The sequence below is a fragment of the Bos indicus genome, chromosome 22 (genome assembly GCF_029378745.1).
Source record: "Bos indicus isolate NIAB-ARS_2022 breed Sahiwal x Tharparkar chromosome 22, NIAB-ARS_B.indTharparkar_mat_pri_1.0, whole genome shotgun sequence".
Lineage (NCBI taxonomy): Eukaryota > Metazoa > Chordata > Mammalia > Artiodactyla > Bovidae > Bos > Bos indicus.
In genome coordinates, this window is record NC_091781.1 from 7269233 (window position 1) to 7281431 (window position 12199).

The window sequence follows — 12199 nt, forward strand, 5'->3', positions numbered from 1 at the left end:
AGTGAAAAGTGAAAGTGAAGTCGCTCAGTCGTGCCCGACTCTTAGGAGTAGGAAAAGCTGCTTCCACCGCAAAACCCAGAAGGAGGAGAAAGTTCTCGGGAATGGGGCCCGGGCTGGGGTGTGTCTGCACAGCGTGAGAGCAGGAGCTAGAATTTGCTGTCAGGTGGGACTTAGCAGTTGACGGAATAGGTGGACCATTCTGTTACGGAGAAAGCAAGGGAGCAAAGGAGAGAAGGTCACACACAAGAGAATACCTGAGAGAGGATGGAGGAAGGAAGAAGGGAGGAGGAGGGGTGGGAGGAAGAAGCACCAAAATTGGCCCCACAATGGCCCTAATGTCTTGGGGAAACATCCTGCAGAGGTCCAGCCCCGGTTGCCCCCTGGAGCCCTGATCCTGAACCCAGCTCTGGGTGCTCACCCTGGAGCTACCTACTCAGGTCTCACCTTTGGGTAATTTTCAGCCCCCACGTGGCCCCTGGATGCAAGCTTCCCACCTGGCTTCAAACCTTATTCCTGCCGCCTCCTGCCTGTATGACCCTGGGCAGGTCCCCACTCCCACTGGTACCTGGGGACGGGGGGCAGGCAGGAGGAAGCCGCGCATGGTCAGCATGGCGTGGCTACACCCTTCACGCCACCCAGTGAAAAGACCTTGGCCTCCACGTCCCCTTGAAAGGAAGCCAGTGATGGAAAGCCACCTGTCTGTCGGGATAAGTCATTTAGAAAAAGGGTGACAGTTTCACACTTCTCAGAATTATTTTACTCTTGTTTTTACCGCGGGATATGCTATCTCGATCCATGCCGAAGGTACATGCAAACGACAGCTTCACCAGGGTTTATCACATTGAAGATCTGGTGGTGCCCCGTTTCCGCAGTGTTAGAGAACAGTAGAGGCCGACTCTGCAGTCGGGGTAGGGGCAGATGGGCTCCAAGGGGAAGCGAGGGAGAGCGCTGTGAGCAGCACGTGTGGGCAACCCCGGCCCCACCTTGCATCCTGGCCACACCAAGGACCAGTCCCTGCCAAGATGCTGCCCCTCCAATACCTCTCCCGCTGCACCGAGCGGGTCTCCTGTGTTGGTTATTGGGACTGGGGAGCTGGGTGAGAAAAGGCGCCCCCAGCTCCCTCCAGGGTTAGGGGGTGCAATTCACCTGGCGGAGGAGATGAGGTGCAGCGGGCTGGGGCCCCAGGAGCACCTTGCTTGACACTGGAAGGTGGCAGGGGAGCTGGGCCACTGTCAGGGGCTTGCACGGGTAGACGGGGGACTGGCACCTGTGGGCTCAGCTCACCCTTGGTCCCCCAACTACCCCAGGTCTAGCTTATCCTCCAAATGCTGCCTTGCTCACAAACAGTGTAGTAGCTGCACGAGCCAACAGCCCTAAAGACCCCCTCCATGAGCTTCCAGGGGTACCACTTCCTCCTGGGAGCCCCTCGAGGTGCCGACTGGACCAGCCGGGGAGGAAGATGAGCGTTTCTGCCTTTGATTCTCCAGTCCCTCTTCCAACTTTCACTTCCCCGGCTGCCCCCACATTTCTGGAAGGTCCAGCTGCCACCAGTCAACACTCAGGGTGGCCCCACTTCCCAGACTGCTCTGTGACTGACAGATGTAACCCCTAACTGTCACTCCTAGTTGCTCATCAAATTGGATGTAATTTTTCTTCTGACCCTCCTGGCTTTGGATCATCTGTTTAAGTTTTCTTTTCTCTCCCAAATTATCACCCATTTGGAGCCTTCAGCCCCCATCTGGATTCTGCCTCCTAACTCACCTAAGTGACTCTAACATGTAGATATTGTGCCTGGCCCCTTCTCTCCAACCTTCCCCAAACTCAGGCTTACAGGATCTTTGTTGTTGGTGGTTAGTCTCTAAGTCGTGTCCACCTGTTTTGTGACCTCATGCTGTAGGGTCATTCTGTAGCCCACCAGGCTTCTCCATGGAATTCTCCAGGCAAGAATACTGCATTTCCTTCTCCAGAGGATCTTCCTGACCCAGGAATCAAACCTGTGCCTCCTACATTGCAGGCAAGTTCTTTGATTTTGGTTAATCCTCCAAAGCAAGAAAAGTCTTCAGGACAGTTTCCCTCTACTCTCCGTCCTGAACAGAATGGGCGTGCGGGGATGCCTATGACAGTTTGGTTGCCCTTCCAACCCAGAGGAATGAAGGATTCGGAGAGCACAGGTCATGGTACATAGTCCTGAGGCCCTGCTGGTCCACAGAACTGTCCACAGAGATGGAGGGCTTGGTGTTGCCCCACAGGGTAGCTACCTGCACTGACCAGCGGCTGGTGCAGGGAGGAACTAAATTTTCACTTTGAATTAATTCAAAGGTAAATGGAAAATAGCCAGGTGGCCAGTGACTGTTGTGCTGAGCAGCTCAGCAGAGGTGTGGTGAATGCCCATCACGCCATCATCAGACCCATCTCCCTGCTCCTCTCTACTTTCCCAGCCAGTTCTTCAGACACATTCCGGGCAGCGCTGGCTCAGGAGCCTGGAGCCACTCCCCACCCCACCCCACCGCCTGGGCAGGTCCCCCGCTTCCTCTAACTCTAGATCCCAGGCTCCACATAGCAATCCCCCACACTACAAGCCTTCGGATCCCTCAAGTGTCCACCCCATCACCACCTCCACAGAGAGAAGGTCATCTCACCCTCCTCAGTCCTGGGGCTTCCAAGTCCCTCGCTTGCCCTTTAATATGATTCTTCTAGTTACTGTCATTGTTTGCACATGCAGTCACTTGTTTGACTACTGGTTTATCAGCTATTTGCAGCAGAGAGACATACAATGTACACCCACGACACCCAGGAGGTAAGACTCGTGGACGATTCTGCCTGGGCAAATACCCAGCCCCACTTCAAGAATACTCCTGTCCCTCCCCTCCCAGCTTAAGAATTTTAGGGACTACTGTTCACAGGCAGAACAATGCAGCATTTGCCTACTCCCTTGATTAACACTGTGATTTTTTTAAAACACAATTTTTTACGGCACTAAAAAATCAGTTTAGGACTTCCCTGGTGGTCCAGTGATTAAGAATCTGCCTTCCAATGCAGGGGACATAGGTTCAATCCCGGGTCTGGGAAGATCCCGCGTGCTGTGAGCAACTAAACCCGTGTCCACAGCTTCTGAAACCCATGCTCTAGAGCCTGTGCTCTCCAACAAGAGGAGTCACCGCAATGAGAAGCCGGCGCGGTGCTACTGGCGCGTGGCCCTCGATTGCGCAACTAGAGAAAGCCTATGCTCGGTAACTAAGATCCAGCGCAGCCAAAAAAAAATCACTTTAAAAGAGTCAAACTGAAAAAAAACTATTAAAATATATATGTACATTCTGATTCTTGTTTCTCTTTTAAAAAATTATGCTGAAATTATTGGTGCGGGGAGAGTAGGCCCATGTGATCTGAATAGACATAACTCTTTTTTTCCCTTTTGTTCTAGCCATGTGGCTTGGGGATCTTAGTTTCCTGCCCAGGGATAGCACCTGTGCCCCTTGGGGTGCAAGCTCGGAGTCCCAACCATTGGACCTCCAGGAAAGTTCCTAAAAGTAGACACACTCTTAATCAACACAGTTAAGTATTAATACATACTAAGGCCGAGCATCTGTAGAGTGAACACTGATGGCTTCAGAGTTTCCCTGGGTTGTCCCAGCTGAGACATCTCCATGACAAATGCTGACTTTCTCTGACTGTGGCTTGACCCCTGACAGACTCCCCGCTCTCCGCTAAATATTATCACCAAGGTTGTAATAGTTCCAGTGAAGGACAGGTTCCTGGCAGTGACTGACTTGCTTCTGTGTTAATCAGGCAGACATGTGTCTGTCTGTTTTCAATTCTCCAGATAAATAGAACCCTCTGAGAAGAATGTAAAACAAAAGATTCAATCCTGGTTTAAGTCATAGCTTCAACATTCTCAAATGTGGTCAGGAGTTCCTTTAACAACACCAAACTTGGGTTGAAGGTTGACTTTGTTCTACTCTGGAAGAAGACATTTAGATACTTGGAAGACTTAAAGGTCCATTTCTCAAGGTTAAAAGGTTCTCACATGCATGATTCATGAGTATTTATGGTGCTAACTTGGGAGGAAAAAATAAAGAAAAAAAAGTAAAACAGTGAGAGATAAGATGTTAAATAAACCTTCACACAGGAGAAAACCAAAATCTCCCCTGCCTTCAGACCCCAAGTCTGTAGCTGATGCAACACCTTTCCTTCCTCCTTTGTCTTAGAATAAAAAGTTTACGATTTCTCTGTATTTTAGGACAGACCCAGATAGAATCGAAGCCACGAAAATGCAGAATATTAACATAAAGGATGAGTCACTTCCTGCTCTCAGCAAACCCCCAAAGATAAATTCCTTCCTTTTCAACTCGCCCTGGGTGCCAGCATCGCTTGATCTTTTTATGGAGCATCTCCTCTATGACTTTCCTCATGCGTCCTCACATTCCTGGAATGAAGCTAAGAACTGGTAAGCGAAAACCATCTCTAGGCAGCCATATACCATTTGTTGCGGAGTCCATGCACTAAAATTTGTAGAGATTCTCCTTTACTCAGAGCCCATTTACTCCTGTTGGCATACAATTCTTACAAGCCTTGTTACTAAATTAATATACATTTGGGCAAAGGTGTCTATCTAGTTTCCAAGTTCACAGGACTTGTGATTAGAAACAATGAATGAAGTGGAAATAGTAAACCTTGTTAGGGGTAGGAGAACTGTAAATCAGGCCAAAAAGAGTTGAAAAAGCATATCAAATTCAGAATGAAAGTAGGGTCAAACAGGGCTAAGACTTCGTGGTAGGCTGCAGAAATGCCCACAACTTTTCACAGCATATGCACTCAGGAAGTAGAATCTTGAATGGGGCTGGTCGAGTGTTGGGCAAAGAACATGGAAGAAGTGACTTGTGAATTCTGACTTGGGTCTTAAGAATCCTTGCACATCTGCATTTTTTTCTTTGAACACTGCCAGTCATCATACGAGCAAGCCCAGGTTGGCTTGCTAGATGATGAGAGAGACACAGACCGATCTGTACGGCCTCAGCAGACAGCCAGCCAAGCCCCAAGACGAGGGCCTCCTCACTGACTGGAAGGGCTTGCCCAGCCAAGACCAGCGGAACCACAACCCAGTCTGCCAACACTCCCAATCAGGAGCTAAATAGAGGGTTGCTGTTTGACACCACTAAGTTTGGGGTGGTTTTTTAGACAGCGAAAGCTAACTGATAACACAACTCCATGGCATCAGTGTACAGCAGCATGCTACTTTTCAGTAAAGTAAATGATGTCATTGAACCCAATTTCACAAGAGTAGGGTTATCCTCTACTAGTCAGTTCCTCTTTCACCAATTAGCCTCCAAATCCCATCTCCAAGTCCCCACCTCTGTCGTATCTGTACCTCTCTCAGGGTTGTTGTAAGTAAGTGAGAGGATTCAGGTGAGCACTCAGCATGGTGGCTGGTGTGCAGGGAGCTCTCCACAAGACTGCTGGTATTGTTTCCCACAGCTGGGCCCCTTTTTCATCCTCTCTGCTGCACTAAATTCCAGCTTCCTTGCTTGTCCCTGGACCACTTCTCCTGCAGAAGAGCAAGTGTTGGGGAACGAGGAAGAAGGGTCTGTCTTATATACATCAGACGAGATCTGAGGCCTCCAGTGGTCAGTCCACCCCGGTGGTTGGATGTGGTGTTCCCCATCCTCAAAAATGATGAGCTGGAAATCAGGGTGTTACATCTGTGGGGATGAGCTCCCCTCAAAGTGTAAGCAGAGGGCCCTGAATCAAGTCCTGAGAACTGAAACACAGACAGAGAAAGAAAAGCCTGAGAAGGAACGAAGACAAGGTAGGAAACCAGAAGTTCGGTCGTAGACATCAGGAGAGCTTCAAGGGAGGGCGTGGTTACCTGTGTCAGATGTTACTTGCCAAGAAGTTAAGTGAGACATGTCTGGGGAGCATGTCACCATGTGGGTGTCAGTGATCTCAGCAGGGACAGCTTCCGAGCATGGGTGCAGAGTTCCTGCCCACTGCCGTTCACTCTACAGACTGAGTCCTTTCCTGAGAGGCATCTTCCTGCTGCATTCCCATAAGTGCTGAAGTCTCCCCTTTAACTTGCCTCACACAGCCCGGCCCCTGCAACCTGTACAGAATTATCCATAGAGACTCAAGATTGACGGGCCATCTAGAAGATGACCATCAGGTTTGGAAACAGAGATGACACAATTTCATTGTGCTGAATGCAGCTTTCCTTTTTTGCTGTGTTCCAGACTTCATGGCCACTCCCTGTGACGACCAAGAGCGGACAGCTCTTCCTGAATGAGTAGGAAGTACCTGAGTGGCCTCTGACCCCCACCGTGCTCCTGAGTCATTCCCCTCAGAGGCTGACAGCGCCACACCTCCAGTTGTGTGGGCTCCAAATTCTGGAGTCCTAGTTCTGAACAACCTGTTGGGGATTCCCATGAGCCCCTCCTCAGATTCAATAATGTCCTAGAATGGCTCACAGAATGCAGAAAAATACTTTACTGGTATCTATGGGGTTATTATAAAGGATACAACTCAGAAATGGCCAGACAAAAAAGATTCACAGGGCAAGGTATTAGGGGTGCAGGGCTGAGCTGCCGGCCGTCTCCATCTGTACCTCCCGCCCAGGTGTAAGCTCTCAAGTGTTCACCGACCCAAAGCTCCTGAATCTTGTTGTTCTAAAGTTTTTTTGTAGAATTTCATTTCCAGTCCCTGACCCTAACTCCAGAGGTTGAGGAAGGATGGGCTGAAAGTCCCAATGTCTAATCACATTGTCTTTCTGGTGACTAGGCCTCAGGATAGGACTGATCACCAGAAAGACCAAATGATTAGAGAGCTGGAAATGTCAAAAGCAAGATTCAAAAAGAGTCTCCAAATAGAAGATAGTTATCAACCCTTCATTATAAATTCTTTTATCCATGGTTCTTTTACAGCTTCTTGCTTTTCATCTATATTCAATGTTGATTTTTTTTGGTCACCAGCATGTGGTGTCTCTGTTCCCTGACCAGGGATCGAACCTGTGCCCCTGGCAGTGGAAGCTTGGAGTTCTAACCAGTGGACCACAAGGGAGGTCCCTCTATGTAGCTTCTTAATGTTCAAAGCTTAATTCTGGTAGAGGAAAAACCGGAAGTTATCCCAGCCCTCTCACCCCCATGCTCTGTTAGGCACCCAGACCTACTGCAAGTGGTAAAAAATGTAGGAAGTCTACAGAGGATATTCATGTGGTGTCCTCCACATGCATCTGAAGGAGAGATAAACAGCACACACGTCACTGCAGAGACAGAGTAAGGGTTTTAGGTCTGGCCCATCTGGCACGCTGGAGCACTGAAAAGCAATGCTTGCTGTGGGGAGTTTGTGGTCGGACGAGAGTTCTGTGTAGACCAAGCACTGGTCTGTGTCTCTTGGATGAAGCCAAACATGTCAGACCACTTCCCAAAGAAATCCCAGTTGACGTTCGGGCATTTAACCAGAAAGCCACATCCGACCCAAGTATGGCCGATTAATCAGAAGTGACTTTTTTTTAATCTCCTGAATCTCCTTATCAGTGACTTCATTCACCCCATCAAAGTAGTTTCTCTATAACAAGTGAATGGCAGAAGTCAAAGGGCCAGAACAGGGGCCTCCACGGGGCCTCCCAGATGGAGGATAGAGCGGGTTTGGTGTCGAAAGGCAGAGTCTTAGAAACCGCCCACGCTTTGGGTGGTCCATCCCCTCTGCATCCCCCTGGTCTGCTAAAGTGCACATCCTCCCAAACTCAGAACTCCATGCCCTGGGAGGGGGTGTGTGATCTGTCTGCCGTGCATGTATCGATCGCTCAGAACCTCAGGAGCTGGCATGGATGGCCCATGGCAATAGGGACCACCGCTCACTGGAACAGAATAGAAAACGCGCATGCTCTGTCCTAGGCATGATAAACGTGTGTTCTCTGACCTTCAGACCTAGGCAACCCAGGCTCACAAATCTCAAGGACAGACCTTCTGGTGTGTGTGTGTGAGGGCGTAAAGCTTTACTGAAATGTAATTCACATACTATATAACTCCCTCATTTCAAGTATACAACTCAATGGTTATTAGTTTACTAAAGAGCAATCCAACCATCACCCCAAAGAAAAACTCTTCAGTCTTTAGTATCCACCCCCACCCCCTTTCCCTAATACCCCGTTTTCCCTGCTCTAGGCAACCACTCATCTTCCTGGGTCTATAGATCTGCCTGTTCTGGACATTTCACATACATGGTACCACATGGTATATATGGTTTGTGACTAGCTTCTTTCACGGAACATGTTTTCAAGGTTCATCCATGTCGTTCATTTGTCTTTTTAATATTTTGATTTATTAACACTGCTGGGTGGACTTTTCTCTAGTTGTGGTGAGCAGGGGCTACTTTCCCTCGTGGCGTGTAGGCTTCTCACTGCGGTGCCTTCTCTTGTTGTGGAGCAAGGGCTCTAGGACGCACAGGCTTCAGTGGTCGTGGTGCACAGGCTTAGTTGCTCTGAAGCATGTGGGATCCTCCCGGATCAGGGATAGAACCCGTGTCTCTTGCATTGGCAGCTGGATTCTTTACCACTGAACCACCAGGGAAGTCCTGTTCATTTGTTTTTACTGCCAAATAATTTTCCATTAAACGGATAGGCCATAGTTTGTTTATTCATTATTAGTTGATGGGCACTTGGGTTTTTTTACCTTTTAGTTGATTCTGGATAATTCTGGGTAATACTGCTCTGTACATTTGTGTACAGTTTTTATCTTTATTTTTGGCTGAACCATGCAGCATGTGGGATCTTAGTTCCCCTGCGTACTAGTTTTTGATGAGACGTATGAATTAGATGAGTTTCTTGGGTTCTAAACACCCTGACACATTCATAAATATTGTGTGCTCATGTACTTTAAGATTAAATTTTTTTTTTTTTTACTTTTGACTGCGCTGTTTCTTGGTTGCTTTGTGCAGGCTTTCTTGAGCTGTGGTGAGGGGGGCTGTGGGGGCTACTCTTTGTTACTCTTCAGGAGCTTCTCATTGCAGTGGCTTCTCTTGCTTCAGAGCACAGTGGGTTCTGGACAGCGGGCTCAGTAGTTGTGGCTCATGGGCTTCGTGGCTCTACGGCATACAGAATCTTCCCAGGGACAGAACACGTGTACCCTGCATTGGCAAGTGGATTCTTATCTACTGCACCACCAGGTGAGTCCTGTACGTGAACTTTTCAAGCATAAAGGTGCAGAAAACCCATCAGACTAAGTAAGTGAAGAGCTTCTGCCTGGATCATTAGTACAAGCTCCCCCTGGCCTTCGAGGCCCTGTACATGCTGCCGGCCTTTTCATCTGGGCCTCCAAGTCAGACAGACCTAGGGCTGGGGAGCCTCTTCACCAGCATGTCTGTACCTCACACCAGATACTGAGGTCTTTGAGCCTCTATCTGCTCATCTGCAAACTGGAGACACTACCAGGACATCCTACCACAGGGGCCTCCTTTGATGATTATAAAGATAGTGTCTCTTAGGTGCTGAGCAAAATGCCTGGGTCAGTAACTCTTGGGTGTGACACTTCCATGACCTGGCCAAGGTGAACCCCTTTGACCTCCAAAAACATGCTATGCTTTTCCATTTATTTTTTTCCTTTATATCTGCTATTCTTTCACTTGGAAGTTCCCTCCCTGACATAACCTCTGATTCTGATGAAGGACTTATCCATCCTTTGGGTGTGTTTCAAGCTCCATCTGAGCCTTTAGCCCTGCTCATAACTCCTGGGAAAGATAATACTGTCTTTATGCGTTACATCTCTTGAAGGTTCTTTCTCTAAGCCATGGAGCTGATGCCACCTGGTGAGCCACTGTTTGTGTTGGCTCTTCTCGTGGGCCTTGGTCCCATACCCCCAGCAACAGCCAAGCCTCTCTTCACCAACGGGACCCTCGGAAGGCCTGCACTCTACTCACCTCCAAACTCACCTCCAAGAGGTTTCTTGCAAGGGACCCAGCAACATAATCAAGTCCCCTTTTCCACCTGAAGGCAGTTACAGAGCAACCAGGCCCAGGGAGGAGGCCAGATAAACCGGGCACTTAAAAAAAAAAATGCCTCTCGTGAAACTTATGGCTCAGCGAGTGAAACTGGGGCGCCAGCTTGAGTGACGAAGTGTCATGGCTGCTGAGTCCAGACTGGGCTCTAGAGGGATCAAGGGGGACAAAGGGTCTAGGAAGGTTTCAGAGAGGAGTTAATGCCAGTCTTGAAGTTGTGAAAACCCAGTGGGCACAGAGAGGGAATGAAAAAGAGTGAACAGAGGACACCAAGAGGGAGAAGGGGGCCAGTAACGGGGGAAGGGGACACGGTGGAAGAGCGGGGTGAGGAAGCGGGAGGGAGAGAATGAGCATGCGCAATCCACTGGGAGGATCCGGGAAAGGCTATACTTTGTTTCCGGGTCAGGCCATACTTTGTTTCCGGGTCCCAGCGGCCCTAGATATTGCTTCTGGGCTGCATGCAACAAGGAGTTGGAGAGAAGACGGAGAAGCTGACAAAGTGCAGGAGGAGGAAAAGAGAGAACAGGAACTCCGCCTGGAGGAAGAAGGTGGGGAGGGGGTTTGGAGCTTGCACTTCCTTCTAGAGGCCACGGGGCAGGAAGTGAGGGTGGAGGCAGAGAGATAAGTCTGACAGGAAGCTGAGGAACAAAGGATCTCACCTGATAGCGTCAAGTAGGGTGAGTCCTCTGTGGAGGAGGTGGGGAGGAGGCAGGTGGTTTAAGGGAGGTGGTGAGAGTTAGAGGCCAGCTGGGGATAGGGAAAACTTGCTGGGCAGCTTGGGGACCTCCAGAGTTTGGACACTGAGGGGACGGATATGCCGGAGAGGCCACACCCGGGGTCCTCAGTTACCGAGAACTAGCAGAGAGAGGCCAGTGCTGAATCCATTCCCAGTGAGGGTGATCAGGGAGTGGAAGGGCAAGGGGGCCAGTGGATTGAGGGCTCCTAAGGAAAAGACTTTTCACTGGAGAAGACTCTAATGCTGGGAGGGATTGGGGGCAGGAGGAGAAGGGGATGACAGAGGATGAGATGGCTCGATGGACATGAGTTTGAGTGAACTCTGGGAGTTGGTGATGGACAGGGAGGCCAGGCGTGCTGCAATTCATGGGGTTGCAAAGAATCGGACACGACTGAGCGACTAAACTGAAGGAAAAAAAATGGTGGTGTTGTCTAGGCAGGATAGGGAAGAACTGTGGCCCTGATGGTGGAGTTTCAGGTCATCTACAAGATCCAAGAGTAGACCTGGGAGCCTTGAGAGTTTTGAGGGATAGAAACATATGGCCAGAGAGAGGATGCTGCTAAGTCGCTTCAGTCGTGTCCGACTCTGTGCGACCCCATAGACGGCAGCCCACCAGGCTCCCCCATCCCTGGGATTCTCCAGGCAAGAGTGCTGGAGTGGGGTGCCATTTCCTTCTCCAGTGCATGAAAGTGGAAAGTGAAAGTGAAGTCGCTCAGTCGTGTCGAACTCTTAGCAACCCCATGGACTGCAGCCTACCAGGCTCTTCCATCCATGCTATTTTCCAGGCAAGAGTACTGGAGTGGGGTGCCATTGCCTTCTCCGAGAGAGAGGATAGTAGAGCTTAAAATTACAGAAAAATGTTCACCAGGAAATATATGCTTGGGCGATAAACTAAGTCTCAATAAATTTAAGAAGATTTTGCAACCATCACCACAATTTAATTTGGGGACATTTCCATCACCCCAAAAAGAAACCCCATACCAATTTTCAGTCACTCTCTATTCCCACCCTACGTCCTAGGCAGCCATTCATTTACTTTTTGGCGTTTCTGATTGGCCTTTTCTTTTTTTTTGATTGACCTTTTCTGAAGAATTCAGACAAATGGGATCAGACAATATGCAGTCTTTTATGATCGGCTTCTTTTACTTAAGGGTCTTCAGTCTTGCAAAACACCTCCAAGGGAATGGTCAGCCTTTGGATGGGGTGTGTTAATCTCTATTCACAGGTGGGCAGGGACCTCCAGGGAGGCCATTAAGTATGATTATAATAATAAAGCAATGAAAATCAAGTCAAAGAAACAATTTTGAACAGGGAGGCAGAATTGGCTTCCTCCCTGCAACATTCCTTGAAGAAGGAAATGGCAACCCACTCTAGTACTCTTGACTGGAAAATCCCATGGATGGAGGAGCCTACAGTCCATGGGGTTGCAAAGAGTTGGACACGACTGAAGCGACTTAGCAGCAGCAGCGGCTTTTACTTAGC

The 12199-nt window shown here is 49.2% G+C and overlaps 1 protein-coding gene across 1 annotated transcript in view; it reads right to left on the reverse strand.

Moving 5' to 3' along the window:
* The window catches only part of GLB1 (galactosidase beta 1), a 104064-nt gene that overhangs the window by 1301 nt on the left and 90564 nt on the right, over positions 1 to 12199 (reverse strand). The window lies entirely within an intron of this gene.